Here is a 19,250-nt window from a genome sequence, read left to right as displayed (position 1 = left end):
GTGGTGGTAGTATTAGTAATAATGATGGTAGTGATAGCATTTTAGTGATTGTGGAGGTGGTAGTAGTAATGATGATGGTCGTGATAGCATTTTAGTGTTGGTGGTGGTTGTAGTAGTAATGATGATGGTAGTGATAGCAGTTTAGTGATGGTGGTGGTAGTAGTAGTAATAATGATGGTAGTTATAGCAGTTTAGTGATGGTGGTGGGGGTAGAAGTAGTAATGATGATAGTAGTGATAGTAGTTTAGTGATGGTAGTATTAGTAATAATGATGGTAGTGATTGCAGTTTAGTGATGGTGGTGTTGGTAGTAGTAATGATGATGGAAGTGATAACAGTTTAGTGATGGTGGTGGTAGTAGTAGTAATGATCATGGTAGTGATAGCAGTTCAGTGATGGTGGTGGTAGTAGTAGAATGATGATGGTAGTGAAAGCAGTTTAGTGATGGTGGTGGTAGTAGTAGTAATGATGATGGTAGTGATAGCAGTTTAGTGATGGTGGTGGGGGTAGTAGTAGTAATATTGATGGTAGTGATAGCAGTTTAGTGATGGTGGTGGTGGTAGTATTAATGATGATGTAGTGATAACAGTTTTGTGATGGTGGTGGTAGGAATAGTAATGATGATAGTAGTGATAGCAGTTTATTGATGGTGGTGGTAAAAGTAAAAGAATGATGACGGTAGTGATAGCAGTTTAGTGATGATGGTGGTAGTAGTAACGATGATGGTAGTGATAGCAGTTTAGTGATGGTGGTGGTAGTAGTAGTAATGATGATGGTAGTGATAGCATTTTAGTGATTGTGGAGGTGGTAGTAGTAATGATGATGGTAGTGATAGCATTTTAGTGTTGGTGGTGGTAGTAGTAGAATGATGACGGATTGGATAGCAGTTTAGTGATGTTGGAGGTGGTAGTAGTAATGATGATGGTAGTGATAGCATTTTAGTGTTGGTGGTGGTAGTAGTAGTAATGATGATGGTAGTGATAGCCGTTTAGTGATGGTGGTGGTAGTAGTAGTAATGATGATAGTAGTTATAGCAGTTTAGTGATGGTGGTGGTAGTAGTTGCAATGATGATGGTAGTGACAGCAGTTTAGTGATGGTGGTGTTGGTAGTAGTAATGATGATGGAAGTGATAACAGTTAGTGATGGTGGTGGTAGTAGTAGTAGTAATGATCATGGTAGTGATAGCAGTTTAGTGATGGTGGTGGTAGTAGTAGTAACGATGATTGTAGTGATTGCAGTTTAGTGATGGTGGTGTTAATAGTACTAATGATGATGGTAGTGATTGCAGTTTAGTGATGGTGGTGGTAGTAGTAGTAATGATCATGGAGGTGATAGCTGTTTATTGATGGTGGTGGTGGTATTAGTAGTAATGATGATGGTAGTGATAGCAGTTCAGTGATGGTGGTGGTAGTAGTAGAATGATGATGGTAGTGAAAGCAGTTTAGTGATGGTTGTGGTAGGAATAGTAATGATGATAGTAGTGATAGCAGTTTAGTGATGATGGTGGTAGTAGTAGTAATGATGATGGTAGTGATAGCAGTTTAGTGATGGTGTTGGGGGTAGTAGTAGTAATATTGATGGTAGTGATAGCAGTTTAGTGATGGTGGTGGTAGTAGTAGTAATGATGATGGTAGTGTTTGCAGGTTAGTGATGGTGAAGGTAGCTGAAGTAATGATGATGGTAGTGATAGCATTTTAGTGATGGTGGAGGTGGTAGTAGTAATGATGATGGTAGTGATAGCATTTTAGTGTTGGTGGTGGTAGTAGTAGTAATGATTATGGTAGTGATAGCAGGTTAGTGATGGTGGTGGTAGTAGTAGTAATTATGATGGTATTGTTAACAGTTTAGTGATGGTGGTGGTAGTATTAGTAGTAATGATGATGGTAGCGATAGCAGTTTAGTGATGGTGTTGGTGGTGGTAGTAGTAGCAATGATGATGGTAGTGATAGCAGTTTAGTGATGGTGGTGGTGGTAGTAGTAATGATGATGGTATTGTTAACAGTTTAGTGATGGTGGTAGTAGTAGTAATGATGATGGTAGTGATAGTAGTTTAGTGATGGTGGAGGTAGTAGTAGTAATGATGATGGTAGTGATACCAGTTTAGTGATGGTGGTGGTAGTATTAATAAAAGTGATGGTAGTGATTGCAGTTTAGTGATGGTGGTGTTGGTAGTAGTAATGATGATGGAAGTGATAACAGTTTAGTGATGGTGGTGGTAGTAGTAGTAACGATGATTGTAGTGATTGCAGTTTAGTGATGGTGGTGGTAATAGTAGTAATGATGATGGTAGTGATTGCAGTTTTGTGATGGTGGTGGTAGTAGTACGACGCCAGGACAGCGGAGGACAGCGGAGTCAATCACCACCTTCCGGAGACACCTGAAACCCCACCTCTTCAAGGAATACCTGGGATAGGATAAAGTAATCCTTCTAACCCCCCCCCTTAAAAGATTTAGATGCACTATTGTAAAGTGGTTGTTCCACTGGATATTATAAGGTGAATGCACCAATTTGTAAGTCGCTCTGGATAAGAGCGTCTGCTAAATGACTTAAATGTAAATGTTAAATGTAGTAGTAGTAATGATCATGGAGGTGATAGCAGTTTAGTGATGGTGGTGGTGGTAGTAGTAATGATGATGGTATTGTTAACAGTTTAGTGATGGTGGTAGTAGTAGTAATGATGATGGTAGTGATAACAGTTTAGTGATGGTGGTGGTGGTAGTAGTAATGATGATGGTATTGTTAACAGTTTAGTGATGGTGGTAGTAGTAGTAATGATGATGGTAGTGATAACAGTTTAGTGATGGTGGTGGTGGTAGTAGTAGTAATGATGATGGTAGTTATAGCAGTTTAGTGATGGTGGTGGTAGTAGTAGTAATGATGATGGTAGTGATAGCAATTTAGTGACGGAGGTGGTAGAAGTAGTAATGATGATGGTAGTGATAGTAGTTTAGTGATGGTGGAGGTAGTAGTAGTAATGATGATGGAAGTGATAGCAGTTTAGTGATGGCTGTGGTAGAAGTAGTAATGATGATGGTAGTGATAGCAGTTAAGTGATGATGTGGTAGTAGTAGTAATGATGATTGTAATGGCCGTCGTATGATTTGGCCAAAGGCGCAGCGGGTTGAGTGCTCATTTTGACGTTTATTTTAAATAACCACAAACACTTCACAAGAAAACGGCCGACAACATAACAGTTTGCAGGTTAACCCTAGCAGTGCAAAACAACCTCCCACAATTCCCAAAACAAACATACTTCTAAATATAGGACCTTCAAACAGAGGCAACGATAACCAGCTGCCTCCAATTGAAGGCCCCAATCCCAATTACTAAACATAGAAATAAACACCCAAGAAACAGACATAGATCTACACAACATAGAACTAAACCAAAAATCCCGGAAACATAAATCAAACACCCCTCTACATAAACAAACACTCAAAACCATATAAAACAAATACCCCCTGCCACGTCTTGACCAAACTCTAATTACAAATAACCCCTTTACTGGTCAGGACGTGACAATGATGGTAGTCATCGCAGTTTAGTGATGGTGGTGGTGGTAGAAGTAGTAATGATGATATTAGTGATAGCAGTTTAGTGATGGTGGTGGTGGTAGTAGTAGTAATGATGATGGTATTGTTAACAGTTTAGTGATGGTGGAGGTAGTAGGAATTATGATGGTAGTGATAACAGTTTAGTGATGGCAGGATAGTAGTAGTAGTAATGATGATGGAAGTGATAGCAGTTTAGTGATGGTGGTGGTGGTAGTAGTAATGATCATGGTAGTGATAGCAGTTTAGTGATGGTAGTGGTGGTAGTGGTAATGATGATGGTACTGATTGCAGTTTAGTGATGGTAGTGGTAATAGTAGTAATGATGATGGTAGTGATAGCAGTGGTAGTAGTAGTAATGATCATGGTAGTGATAGCAGTTAGTGATGGTGGTGGTGGTAGTAGTAATGATGATGGAAGTGATAGCAGTTAAGTGATGGTGGCGGTGGTATTAGTAGTAATGATGAAGGTAGTGATAGCAGTTCAGTGACGGTGGTGGTAGTAGTAGAATGATGATGGTAGTGACAGCAGTTTAGTGTTGGTGGTGGTAGTTGTAGTAATGATGATGGTAGTGATAGTAGTTTAGTGATGGTGGTGGTAGTTGTAGTAATGATGATGGTAGTTATAGCAGTTTAGTGATGGTGGAGGGGGTAGAAGTAGTAATGATGATAGTAGTGATAGCAGTTTAGTGATGGTGTTGATAGTAGTAGCAATGATGATGGTAGTGATAGCAGTTTAGTGATGGTGGTGGTGGTAGCAGAAATTATGACGGTATTGATAACAGTTTAGTGATGGTGGTAGTAGTAGTAATTATGATGGTAGTGATAACAGTTTAGTGATGGCAGGATGGTAGTAGTAGTAATGATGATGGTAGTGATACCAGTTTAGTGATGGTGGTGGTGGTAGTAGTAATGATGATGGTAGTGATAGCAGTTTAGTGATGGTGGTGGTGGTAGATGTAGTAATGACGATGGTAGTGATACCAGTTTAGTGATGGTAGTGGTAGTATTAGTAATAATGATGGTAGTGATTGCAGTTTAGTGATGGTGGTGTTGGTAGTAGTAGTTGGTAGTTGGCAGCAGCGCTGTAGTTACTAATACTTCACAACGGAACGATTTGACTAGTGCAGTGTTACCTAGCGAGCTACCTAGTTGTCTTTGTCATAGCTTGATAATTGTTAATTGATAATTGTTAGCTAACCAGCCATCGAGGTTAGCTAGCCAGCTATTTCCGTCCCCCGCGACGCCATTTTTCCTAACCTAGCCAACTATTACCGACGAGCAGCATTGTTGAAACTAAATACACTACAAGGAACGTCTTGATTAGTGTTATGTTAGCTAGCTAGCTACAAAGTTGCTTTGTATCATGACAAGGTGTAGTACTGAAACTACCGAGGTTACCTAGCCAGCTACACGTTCAAAGTCAACAACGCAGCCACTGCTAGCTAGCCTACTCCACCAGCCAGCAGTACTGTATCATTTTAGTCAATAACATTTTTGCAACGTAAGCTTAACTTCCTGAACATTCGAGACGTGTAGTCCACTTGTCACTCCAATCTCATTTGCATTAGCGTAGCCTCTTCTGTAGCTTGTCTACTATGTGTCTGCCTATCCCTGTTCTCTCTCCTCTGCACAGGCCATACAAACGCTCCACACCGCGTGGCCGCTGCCGCTCTAACCTGGTGGTCCCAGCGCGCACGACCCACGTGGAGTTCCAGGTCTCCGGCAGCCTCTGGAACTGCCGGTCTGCGGCCAACAAGGCTGAGTTCATCTCAGCCTATGCTACCCTCCAGTCCCTAGACTTCCTGGCGCTGACGGAAACATGGATCACCACAGATAACACTGCTACTCCTACTGCTCTCTCCTCGTCTGACTACGTGTTCTCGCATACCCCTAGAGCATCGAGCCAGCGGGGTGGTGGCACTGGAATCCTCATCTCTCCCAAGTGGACATTCTCTCTTTCTCCCCTGACCCATCTGTCTATCTCCTCATTTGAATTCCATGCTGTCACAGTTACCAGCCCTTTCAAGCTTAACATCCTTATCATTTATCGCCCTCCAGGTTCCCTTGGAGAGTTCATCAATGAGCTTGACGCCTTGATAAGTTCCTTTCCTGAGGATGGCTCACCTCTCACAGTTCTGGGTGACTTTAACCTCCCCACGTCTACCTTCGACTCATTCCTCTCTGCCTCCTTCTTTCCACTCCTCTCCTCTTTCGACCTCACCCTCTCACCTTCCCCCCCTACTCACAAGGCAGGCAATACGCTTGACCTCATCTTTACTAGATGCTGTTCTTCCACTAATCTCATTGCAACTCCCCTCCAAGTCTCCGACCACTACCTTGTATCCTTTTCCCTCTCGCTCTCATCCAACACTTCTCACTCTCCCCCTACTCGGATGGTATTGCGCCGTCCCAACCTTCGCTCTCTCTCTCCCGCTACTCTCTCCTCTTCCATCCTATCATCTCTTCCCTCTGCTCAAACCTTCTCCAACCTATCTCCTGATTCTGCCTCCTCAACCCTCCTCTCCTCCCTCTCTGCATCCTTTGATTTCCTCTGTCCCCTATCCTCCAGGCCGGCTCGGTCCTCCCCTCCTGCTCCGTGGCTCGACGACTCACTGCGAGCTCACAGAACAGGGCTCCGGGCAGCCGAGCGGAAATGGAGGAAAACTCGCCTCCCCTGCGGACCTGGCATCCTTTCACTCCCTCCTCTCTACATTTTCCTCTTCTGTCTCTGCTGCTAAAGCCACTTTCTACCACTCTAAACTCCAAGCATCTGCCTCTAACCCTAGGAAGCTCTTTGCTACCTTCTCCTCCCTCCTTAATCCTCCTCCCCCTCCCCCCCTCCTCCCTCTCTGCGGATGACTTCGTCAACCATTTTGAAAAGAAGGTTGACGACATCCGATCCTCGTTTGCTAAGTCAAACGACACTGCTGGTCCTGCTCACACTGCCCTACCCTGTGCTTTGACCTCTTTCTCCCCTCTCTCTCCAGATGAACTCTCGCGTCTTGTGACGGCCGGCCGCCCAACAACCTGCCCACTTGACCCTATCCCCTCCTCTCTTCTCCAGACCATTTCCGGAGACCTTCTCCCCTACCTCACCTCGCTCATCAACGCATCCTTGACCGCTGGCTACGTCCCTTCCGTCTTCAAGAGAGCGAGAGTTGCACCCCTTCTGAAAAAACCTACACTCGATCCCTCCGATGTCAACAACTACAGACCAGTATCCCTTCTTTCCTTTCTCTCCAAAACTCTTGAACGCGCCGTCCTTGGCCAGCTCTCTTGCTATCTCTCTCAGAATGACCTTCTTGATCCTAATCAGTCAGGTTTCAAGACTGGGCATTCAACTGAGACTGCTCTTCTCTGTGTCACGGAGGCTCTCCGCACTGCTAAAGCTAACTCTCTCTCCTCTGCTCTCATCCTTCTAGACCTATCTGCTGCCTTTGATACCGTGAACCATCAGATCCTCCTCTCCACCCTCTCCGAGCTGGGCATCTCCGGCACCGCGCACGCTTGGATTGCGTCCTACCTGACAGGTCGCTCCTACCAGGTGGCGTGGCGAGAATCTGTCTCCGCACCACGTGCTCTCACCACTGGTGTCCCCCAGGGCTCTGTTCTTGGCCCACTCCTATTCTCGCTATACACCAAGTCACTTGGCTCTGTCATATCCTCACATGGTCTCTCATATCATTGCTATGCAGATGACACACAATTAATCTTCTCCTTTCCCCCTTCTGACAACCAGGTGGCGAATCGCATCTCTGCATGTCTGGCAGACATATCAGTGTGGATGACGGATCACCACCTCAAGCTGAACCTCGGCAAGACGGAGCTGCTCTTCCTCCCGGGGAAGGACTGCCCGTTCCATGATCTCGCCATCACGGTTGACAACTCCCTTGTGTCCTCCTCCCAGAGTGCTAAGAGCCTTGGCGTGACCCTGGACAACACCCTGTCGTTCTCCACCAACATCAAGGCGGTGACCCGATCCTGTAGGTTCATGCTCTACAACATTCGCAGAGTACGACCCTGCCTCACACAGGAAGCGGCGCAGGTCCTAATCCAGGCACTTGTCATCTCCCGTCTGGATTACTGCAACTCGCTGTTGGCTGGGCTCCCTGCCTGTGCCATTAAACCCCTACAACTCATCCAGAACGCCGCAGCCCGTCTGGTGTTCAACCTTCCCAAGTTCTCTCACGTCACCCCGCTCCTCCGCTCTCTCCACTGGCTTCCAGTCGAAGCTCGCATCCGCTACAAGACCATGGTGCTTGCCTACGGAGCTGTGAGGGGAACGGCACCTCCGTACCTTCAGGCTCTGTTCAGGCCCTACACCCAAACAAGGGCACTCCGTTCATCCACCTCTGGCCTGCTCGCCTCCCTACCTCTGAGGAAGCACAGTTCCCGCTCAGCCCAGTCAAAACTGTTCGCTGCTCTGGCACCCCAATGGTGGAACAAGCTCCCTCACGACGCCAGGACAGCGGAGTCAATCACCACCTTCCGGAGACACCTGAAACCCCACCTCTTCAAGGAATACCTGGGATAGGATAAAGTAATCCTTCTAACCCCCCCCTTAAAAGATTTAGATGCACTATTGTAAAGTGGTTGTTCCACTGGATATTATAGGTGAATGCACCAATTTGTAAGTCGCTCTGGATAAGAGCGTCTGCTAAATGACTAAAATGTAAATGTAAATGTAGTAATGATGATGGATGTGATAACAGTTTAGTGATGGTGGTGGTACTAGTAGTAACGATGATTGTAGTGATTGCAGTTTAGTGATGGTGGTGGTAATAGTAGTAATGATGATGGTAGTGATTGCAGTTTAGTGATGGTGGTGGTAGTAGTAGTAATGATCATGGAGGTGATAGCAGTTTAGTGATGGTGGTGGTAAAAGTAATAGAATGATGACGGTAGTGATAGCAGTTTAGTGATGGTGGTAGTAGTAGTAGTAATATTGATGGTAGTGATAGCAGTTTAGTGATGGTGGTGGTCGTAGTAGTAATGATGATGGTAGTGATAATAGTTTTGTGATGGTGGTGGTAGTAGTAGTAATGATGATGGTAGTGATGGCAGGTTATTGATGGTGGAGGTAGTTGAAGTAATGATGATGGTAGTGATAGCATTTTAGTGATGGTGGAGGTGGTAGTAGTAATGATGATGGTAGTGATAGCATTTTAGTGTTGGTGGTGGTAGTAGTAGTAGTAATGATGATGGTAGCGATAGCAGTTTAGTGATGTGTTGGTGGTGGTAGTAGTAGCAATGATGATGGTAGTGATAGCAGTTTAGTGATGGTGGTGGTGGTGGTAGTAGTAATGATGATGGTATTGTTAACAGTTTAGTGATGGTGGTAGTAGTAGTAGTAATGATGATGGTAGTGATAACAGGTTATTGATGGTGGAGGTAGTTGAAGTAATGATGATGGTAGTGATAGCATTTTAGTGATGGTGGAGGTGGTAGTAGTAATGATGATGGTAGTGATAGCATTTTAGTGTTGGTGGTGGTAGTAGTAGTAGTAATGATGATTGTAGCGAAAGCAGTTTAGTGATGTGTTGGTGGTGGTAGTAGTAGCAATGATGATGGTAGTGATAGCAGTTTAGTGATGGTGGTGGTGGTAGTAGTAATGATGATGGTATTGTTAACAGTTTAGTGATGGTGGTAGTAGTAGTAGTAATGATGATGGTAGTGATAGCAGTTTAGTGATGGTGGTGGTAGAAGTAGAAATGATGATGGTAGTGATACCAGTTTAGTGATGGTGGTGGTGGTAGTAGTAGAATGATAATGGTAGTGATAGCAGTTTAGTTATAGTGGTGGTGGTAGAAGTAGTAATTATGATGGTAGTGATAGCAGTTTAGTGATGGTGGAGGTAGTATTAGTAATGATGATGGTAGTGATAGTAGTTATAGGATGGTGGTGGAAGACGTAGGAAATTGCTATCGTCATCCCTTCTCCCCTCTCACTCACACACACACACTAGTTCTTCTGACACCACTGACTGAGAAAGCAAACCCTGACAATATGTATTATAAAGCAATCTATTCTAGACACACGCACACACACATAAACATGTGCATGCATATACACACACACACACACACACACACACACACACACACACACACACACACACACACACACACACACACACACACACACACACACACACACACACACACACACACACACACACACACACACAGGCCGTATCATTTGAAAGAAACAATCGCTGAGTTATCAATGCCCAGGAGGGTAGGCCTGGTCTGCATACCATTGGACTGGCACGTCCTTTGCTGCAGTAAGATGCAGGGAGGCTCTAATTGCAAAGATAAGGGGAGTTGGACTGGGCAGAGGGGAGTTCGGACAGGCACTGGTTTGGCTGGTACTTTTAGACTGGTGGGGAACAGTTACACCTCTCAAATTTTGCTAGACTTTCATTGAGAGGTCCTTGTGTGCTTCTGAGTGCAGTTTGTCTAACAAGTCTTGCAAGTGTCCTGTATGGTAGTGTATGAAACAAACAGAGGTATGGGTTAAGGGCAGTCCTGATCTGTCATCTAATAAGTGTTCTCCATGCTGTCACCAGTAGATAAGGTGTAGTTACTGATAGTCATTTGGATTAACAGTGTTCAAGGGAAAATAACAAATGTTTTAAATTTCTATTAGCTGTCAATCAGTCTAACTATTTTGGTGAACATACCCAGCGAGCATTGCCATTGCAATCTATGAACACACCATTGCAAACAGTCAGAGAAAATGTATTCTCAATATTCAGTGCGACAGTATCCAACAATCTCACTGTGAGGATTAATACATTGACACAGTGAGGAGGTGCAGGCCTGACTCACCTCCAAGCCTTTACCCGCAGGTCGGTTTTGAGATGCTGGTATGTGCAGGAAACAGACTGCATACTTGGACACTGACAGCCTCACTAACTGTGTGGAATGCTACTGAAAATCACCCAGCTAGCACATAATGTTCTGAGAACCATACGTTTCTTAGAGCTTGGTAAGAGTGTGGTTGTCCTATAGTTATTTAGCATACAACCTTCGCACAACTTTTTGGGAATGGTGCAGGATAGTTGCTTGGCTTTGGAACGTTCTCAGAACAAAATAACTTTATTTTCTTGGTCTTTCATTACTTTAAAGCTGAAATATCAAACTTTTTGGGTGACCTGAACAATTTCACCTAGAACTACAATGAAAATACAATATTTTTGGTTCTTGAAAATATATTTCATAGTGGTTTAAATGGTACAATGATTGCCTTGTTTTGTCACATAAACTGAAATTAGGCAAACTATTCGAATTTTAGCAATCTGGAAATGGCGGAGTGATTTCCGCATTTTGCACCTTTAACGAAACGTTTCCTAAATTGTCAAACATGGTTACATTTTCGTGGTATCCAATTGGTAGTTACAGTCTTGTCTCATCGCTGCAACTCCCGTACAGACTCAGGAGAGGCGAAGGTCGAGAGCTGTGCTTCCTCCGAAACACAACCCAACCAAGCCGTACTGCTTCTTGACACAATGCCCACTTAAGCAAGAAGCCATCCGCACCAATGTGTCGGCGGAAACACCGTACACCTGGCGACTGCATCAGCGTGCACTGTGCCCAGGCCCGCCACAGGAGTTGCTAGTGCGCGATAGGACAAGGACATCCCTGCCGGCCAAACCCTCCCTTAACCCAGACGATGCTGGACCAATTGTGCTCCGCCCCATGGGTCTCCCGGTCGCGGCCGGGAGTGTTGGAGTGTCAGTGTCAGTTATGTGGAGGTGAGGATAGAGTCAAGCGTAGGACACAGAACTGAGTAAAATAATGTACTTTACTCTCTAAGAAACTCATAAATCATAATCCATGCAGGGATAAATAATCCTGACACAAAACAACTAACACAATGACAAGCAAACAATTACGCACAAAACATAATGAGAACCAGAGGGTTAAATAGGGAAAATAATCATAACAAGATGGGAACCAGGTGTGAGCTGCTGGAAAACGCAGGAAAGTGCTGTTTGAATGAATGCTTACGAGCCTGCTGCTGCCTACCACCGCTCAGTCAGACTGCTCTATCAAATCATAGACTTAATTATAACATAATAACACACAGAAATACGAGCCTTAGGTCATTAATTCGCTCTCTCCACTGGCTTCCAGTTGAAGCTCGCATCCGCTACAAGACCATGGTGATTGCCTACAGAGCTGTGAAGGGAACGGCACCTCCATACCTTCAGGCTCTGATCAGGCCCTACACCCAAACAAGGGCACTGCGTTCATCCACAACTGGCCTGCTGGCCACCCTACCTCTGAGGAAGCACAGTTCCCGCTCAGCCCAGTCAAAACTGTTCGCTGCTCTGGCACCCCAATGGTGGAACAAGCTCCCTCACGACGCCAGGACAGCGGAGTCAATCACCACCTTCCGGAGACACCTGAAACCCCACCTCTTTAAGGAATACCTAGGATAGGATAAAGTAATCCTTCTAACCCCCCCCCTTAAAATATTTAGATGCACTATTGTAAAGTGGTTGTTCCACTGGATATCATAAGGTGAATGCACCATTTTGTAAGTCGCTCTGGATAAGAGCGTCTGCTAAATGACTTAAATGTAATGTAATGTAAACGTAGTAATGATGATGGTAGTGATAGCAGTTTAGTGATGGTGGTAGTAGTAGTAACGATGATGGTAGTGATAGCAGTTTAGTGATGGTGGTAGTAGTAGTAACGATGATGGTAGCGATAGCAGTTTAGTGATGGTGTTGGTGGTGGTAGTAGTAGCAATGATGATGGTAGTAGTAGCAGTTTAGTGATGGTGGTGGTGGTGGTAGTAGTAATGATGATGGTATTGTTAACAGTTTAGTGATGGTGGTAGTAGTAGTAATGATGATGGTAGTTATAGCAGTTTAGTGATGGTGGTGGTAGTAGTAGTAGTAGTAATGATGATGGTAGTGATAGCATTTTAGTGATTGTGGAGGTGGTAGTAGTAATGATTATGGTAGTGATAGCATTTTAGTGTTGGTGGTGGTAGTAGTAGAATGATGACGGATGGGATAGCAGTTTAGTGATGTTGGAGGTGGTAGTAGTAATGATGATGGTAGTGATAGCATTTTAGTGTTGGTGGTGGTAGTAGTAGTAATGATGATGGTAGTGATAGCCGTTTAGTGATGGTGGTGGTAGTAGTAGTAATGATGATAGTAGTTATAGCAGTTTAGTGATGGTGGTGGTAGTAGTTGCAATGATGATGGTAGTGACAGCAGTTTAGTGATGATGATAGTAGTGATAGCAGTTTATTGATGGTCATGGTAATAGTAATGTAATAGAATGATGACGGTAGTGATAGCAGTTTAGTGATGGTGGTGGTGGTAGTAGTAATGATGATGGTAGTGATAACAGTTTAGTGATGGTGGTGGTGGTAGTAGTAGTAATGATGGTATTGATAGCAGTTTAGTGATGATGGTAGTAGTAGTAACGATGATGGTAGTGATAGCGGTTTAGTGATGGTGGTGGGGGTCGTAGTAATGATGATGGTAGTGATAGCAGTTTTGTGATGGTGGTGGTAGTAGTAGAATGATGACGGATGGGATAGCAGTTTAGTGATGGTGGAGGTAGTTGTAGTATTGATGATGGTAGTGATAGCATTTTAGTGATTGTGGAGGTGGTAGTAGTAATGATGATGGTAGTGATAGCATTTTAGTGATTGTGGAGGTGGTAGTAGTAATGATGATGGTAGTGATAGCATTTTAGTGTTGGTGGTGGTAGTAGTAGTATGATGACGGATGGGATAGCAGTTTAGTGATGTTGGAGGTGGTAGTAGTAATGATGATGGTAGTGATAGCATTTTAGTGTTGGTGGTGGTAGTAGTAGTAATGATGATGGTAGTGATAGCAGTTTAGTGATGGTGGTGGTAGTAGTAGTAATGATGATAGTAGTTATAGCAGTTTAGTGATGGTGGTGGTAGTAGTTGCAATGATGATGGTAGTGACAGCAGTTTAGTGATGATGATAGTAGTGATAGCAGTTTATTGATGGTCATGGTAATAGTAATGTAATAGAATGATGACGGTAGTGATAGCAGTTTAGTGATGGTGGTGGTGGTAGTAGTAATGATGATGGTAGTGATAACAGTTTAGTGATGGTGGTGGTGGTAGTAGTAGTAATGATGGTATTGATAGCAGTTTAGTGATGATGGTAGTAGTAGTAACGATGATGGTAGTGATAGCAGTTTAGTGATGGTGGTGGGGGTAGTAGTAATGATGATGGTAGTGATAGCAGTTTTGTGATGGTGGTGGTAGTAGTAGAATGATGACGGATTGGATAGCAGTTTTCGTGATGGTGGAGGTAGTTGTAGTATTGATGATGGTAGTGATAGCATTTTAGTGATTGTGGAGGTGGTAGTAGTAATGATGATGGTAGTGATAGCATTTTAGTGTTGGTGGTGGTTGTAGTAGTAATGATGATGGTAGTGATAGCAGTTTAGTGATGGTGGTGGTAGTAGTAGTAATGATGATGGTAGTTATAGCAGTTTAGTGATGGTGGTGGGGGTAGAAGTAGTAATGATGATAGTAGTGATAGCAGTTTAGTGATGGTGGTGGTAGTATTAGTAATAATGATGGTAGTGATTGCAGTTTAGTGATGGTGGTGTTGGTAGTAGTAATGATGATGGAAGTGATAACAGTTTAGTGATGGTGGTGGTAGTAGTAGTAATGATCATGGTAGTGATAGCAGTTCAGTGATGGTGGTGGTAGTAGTAGAATGATGATGGTAGTGAAAGCAGTTTAGTGATGGTGGTGGTAGTAGTAGTAATGATGATGGTAGTGATAGCAGTTTAGTGATGGTGGTGGGGGTAGTAGTAGTAATATTGATGGTAGTGATAGCAGTTTATTGATGGTGGTGGTAAAAGTAAAAGAATGATGACGGTAGTGATAGCAGTTTAGTGATGATGGTGGTAGTAGTAACGATGATGGTAGTGATAGCAGTTTAGTGATGGTGGAGGTGGTAGTAGTAATGATGATGGTAGTGATAGCATTTTAGTGTTGGTGGTGGTAGTAGTAGAATGATGACGGATGGGATAGCAGTTTAGTGATGTTGGAGGTGGTAGTAGTAATGATGATGGTAGTGATAGCATTTTAGTGTTGGTGGTGGTAGTAGTAGTATTGATGATGGTAGTGATAGCCGTTTAGTGATGGTGGTGGTAGTAGTAGTAATGATGATAGTAGTTATAGCAGTTTAGTGATGGTGGTGGTAGTAGTTGCAATGATGATGGTAGTGACAGCAGTTTAGTGATGGTGGTGTTGGTAGTAGTAATGATGATGGAAGTGATAACAGTTTAGTGATGGTGGTGGTAGTAGTAATGATCATGGTAGTGATAGCAGTTTAGTGATGGTGGTGGTAGTAGTAGTAACGATGATTGTAGTGATTGCAGTTTAGTGATGGTGGTGTTAATAGTAGTAATGATGATGGTAGTGATTGCAGTTTAGTGATGGTGGTGTTGGTATTAGTAGTAATGATGATGGTAGTGATAGCAGTTCAGTGATGGTGGTGGTAGTAGTAGAATGATGATGGTAGTGAAAGCAGTTTAGTGATGGTTGTGGTAGGAATAGTAATGATGATAGTAGTGATAGCAGTTTAGTGATGATGGTGGTAGTAGTAGTAATGATGATGGTAGTGATAGCAGTTTAGTGATGGTGTTGGGGGTAGTAGTATTAATATTGATGGTAGTGATAGCAGTTTAGTGATGGTGGTGGTAGTAGTAGTAATGATGATGGTAGTGTTTGCAGGTTAGTGATGGTGGAGGTAGCTGAAGTAATGATGATGGTAGTGATAGCATTTTAGTGATGGTGGAGGTGGTAGTAGTAATGATGATGGTAGTGATAGCATTTTAGTGTTGGTGGTGGTAGTAGTAGTAATGATTATGGTAGTGATAGCAGGTTAGTGATGGTGGTGGTAGTAGTAGTAATTATGATGGTATTGTTAACAGTTTAGTGATGGTGGTGGTAGTATTAGTAGTAATGATGATGGTAGCGATAGCAGTTTAGTGATGGTGTTGGTGGTGGTAGTAGTAGCAATGATGATGGTAGTGATAGCAGTTTAGTGATGGTGGTGGTGGTAGTAGTAATGATGATGGTATTGTTAACAGTTTAGTGATGGTGGTAGTAGTAGTAATGATGATGGTAGTGATAGTAGTTTAGTGATGGTGGAGGTAGTAGTAGTAATGATGATGGTAGTGATACCAGTTTAGTGATGGTGGTGGTAGTATTAATAATAGTGATGGTAGTGATTGCAGTTTAGTGATGGTGGTGTTGGTAGTAGTAATGATGATGGAAGTGATAACAGTTTAGTGATGGTGGTGGTAGTAGTAGTAACGATGATTGTAGTGATTGCAGTTTAGTGATGGTGGTGGTAATAGTAGTAATGATGATGGTAGTGATTGCAGTTTTGTGATGGTGGTGGTAGTAGTACGACGCCAGGACAGCGGAGGACAGCGGAGTCAATCACCACCTTCCGGAGACACCTGAAACCCCACCTCTTCAAGGAATACCTGGGATAGGATAAAGTAATCCTTCTAACCCCCCCCTTAAAAGATTTAGATGCACTATTGTAAAGTGGTTGTTCCACTGGATATTATAAGGTGAATGCACCAATTTGTAAGTCGCTCTGGATAAGAGCGTCTGCTAAATGACTTAAATGTAAATGTTAAATGTAGTAGTAGTAATGATCATGGAGGTGATAGCAGTTTAGTGATGGTGGTGGTGGTAGTAGTAATGATGATGGTATTGTTAACAGTTTAGTGATGGTGGTAGTAGTAGTAATGATGATGGTAGTGATAACAGTTTAGTGATGGTGGTGGTGGTAGTAGTAGTAATGATGATGGTAGTTATAGCAGTTTAGTGATGGTGGTGGTAGTAGTAGTAATGATGATGGAAGTGATAGCAGTTTAGTGATGGCTGTGGTAGAAGTAGTAATGATGATGGTAGTGATAGCAGTTAAGTGATGATGTGGTAGTAGTAGTAATGATGATTGTAATGGCCGTCGTATGATTTGGCCAAAGGCGCAGCGGGTTGAGTGCTCATTTTGACGTTTATTTTAAATAACCACAAACACTTCACAAGAAAACGGCCGACAACATAACAGTTTGCAGGTTAACCCTAGCAGTGCAAAACAACCTCCCACAATTCCCAAAACAAACATGCTCCTAAATATAGGACCTTCAATCAGAGGCAACGATAACCTGCTGCCTCCAATTGAAGGCCCCAATCCCAATTACTAAACATAGAAATAAACACCCAAGAAACAGACATAGATCTACACAACATAGAACTAAACCAAAAATCCCGGAAACATAAATCAAACACCCCTCTACATAAACAAACACTCAAAACCATATAAAACAAATACCCCCTGCCACGTCTTGACCAAACTCTAATTACAAATAACCCCTTTACTGGTCAGGACGTGACAATGATGGTAGTCATCGCAGTTTAGTGATGGTGGTGGTAGTTGTAGTAATGATGATGGTAGTGATAGCAGTTTAGTGATGGTGGAGGGGGTAGAAGTAGTAATGATGATAGTAGTGATAGCAGTTTAGTGATGGTGGTGGTGGTAGCAGAAATTATGATGGTATTGATAACAGTTTAGTGATGGTGGTAGTAGTAGTAACTATGATTGTAGTGATAACAGTTTAGTGATGGCAGGATGGTAGTAGTAGTAATGATGATGGTAGTGATACCAGTTTAGTGATGGTGGTGGTGGTAGTAGTAATGATGATGGTAGTGATAGCAGTTTAGTGATGGTGGTGTTGGTGGTAGTAATGATGATGGATGTGATAATAGTTTAGTGATGGTGGTGGTAGTAGTAGTAGTAACGATGATTGTAGTGATTGCAGTTTAGTGATGGTGGTGGTAATAGTAGTAATGATGATGGTAGTGATTGCAGTTTAGTGATGGTGGTGGTAGTAGTAGTAATGATCATGGAGGTGATAGCAGTTTAGTGATGGTGGTGGTAGCTGAAGTAATGATGATGGTAGTGATAGCAGTTTAGTGATGGTGGTGGTAAAAGTAATAGAATGATGACGGTAGTGATAGCAGTTTAGTGATGGTGGTAGTAGTAGTAGTAATATTGATGGTAGTGATAGCAGTTTAGTGATGGTGGTGGTCGTAGTAGTAATGATGATGGTAGTGATAATAGTTTTGTGATGGTGGTGGTAGTAGTAGTAATGATGATGGTAGTGATGGCAGGTTATTGATGGTGGAGGTAGTTGAAGTAATGATGATGGTAGTGATAGCATTTTAGTGTTGGTGGTGGTAGTAGTAGTAGTAATGATGATGGTAGCGATAGCAGTTTAGTGATGTGTTGGTGGTGGTAGTAGTAGCAATGATGATGGTAGTGATAGCAGTTTAGTGATGGTTGTGGTGGTAGTAGTAATGATGATGGTATTGTTAACAGTTTAGTGATGGTGGTAGTAGTAGTAGTAATGATGATGGTAGTGATAGCAGTTTAGTGATGGTGGTGGTAGAAGTAGAAATGATGATGGTAGTGATACCAATTTAGTGATGGTGGTGGTGGTAGTAGTAGAATGATAATGGTAGTGATAGCAGTTTAGTTATAGTGGTGGTGGTAGAAGTAGTAATTATGATGGTAGTGATAGCAGTTTAGTGATGATATGGTAGTAGTAGTAATGATGATGGTATTGATACCAGTTTAGTGATGGTGGTTGTGGTAGTAGAAGAATGATGATGGTAGTCATAGCAGTTTAGTGATGCTGGTGGTAGTAGTAGTAGTAATGATGGTACTGATAGCATTTTAGTGATGGTGGTAGCAGTAGTAATGATGATGGTATTGATAGCAATTTAGTGATGGTGGTTGTGGTAGTAGTAGAAATGATGATGGTAGTGATAGCAGTTTAGCGATGGTGGTGGTAGTAGTAGAATTGATGATGGTAGTGATAGCAGTTTAGTGAAGGTGGTGGTAGTAGTAGTAATGATGATGGTAGTGATAGCAGTTTAGTGATGGTGGTGGTAGAAGTAATAATGATGATGTAGTGATAGCAGTTTAGTGATGGTGGTGGTGGTGGTGGTGGTGGTAGTAGTAGTAATTATGATGGTAGTGTTAGCAGTTTAGTGATGGTGTAGGTAGTATTAGTAATGATGATGGTAGTGATAGTAGTTATGGGATGGTGGTGGAAGAAGTACATTTACATTTACATTTAAGTCATTTAGCAGACGCTCTTATGCAGAGCGACTTACAAAATGGTGCATTCACCTTATGATAACCAGTGGAACAACCACTTTACAAAAGTGCATCTAAATCTTTTAAGGGGGGGGGTTAGAAGGATTACTTTATCCTATCCTAGGTATTCCTTAAAGAGGTGGGGTTTCAGGTGTCTCCGGAAGGTGGTGATTGACTCCGCTGTCCTGGCGTCGTGAGGGAGCTTGTTCCACCATTGGGGTGCCAGAGCAGCGAACAGTTTTGACTGGGCTGAGCGGGAACTGTGCTTCCTCAGAGGTAGGGGGGCCAGCAGGCCAGTGGTGGATGAACGCAGTGCCCTTGTTTGGGTGTAGGGCCTGATCAGAGCCTGAAGGTATGTAGTAATGATGATGGAAGTGATAGCAGTTTAGTGATGATATGGTAGTAGTAGTAATGATGATGGTAGTGATAGCAGTTTAGTGATGGTGGTAGTAGTAGTAATGATGATGGTAGTGATAGCAGTTTAGTGATGGTGG

General features: G+C 43.0%; 1 protein-coding gene across 1 annotated transcript in view; it reads right to left on the bottom strand.

The window, feature by feature from the left end:
• Positions 1–19,250, bottom strand: part of LOC106568565 (tubulin polyglutamylase TTLL11-like) — a 121,946-nt gene that overhangs the window by 71,207 nt on the left and 31,489 nt on the right. The gene's annotated exons all lie outside the window — the stretch shown is intronic.

The sequence above is a fragment of the Salmo salar genome, chromosome ssa01 (genome assembly GCF_905237065.1).
Source record: "Salmo salar chromosome ssa01, Ssal_v3.1, whole genome shotgun sequence".
In the NCBI taxonomy this organism is placed as follows: domain Eukaryota; kingdom Metazoa; phylum Chordata; class Actinopteri; order Salmoniformes; family Salmonidae; genus Salmo; species Salmo salar.
Note: the sequence above shows the minus strand (reverse complement) of the source record. Positions and strands in the feature narration are given on the sequence as shown.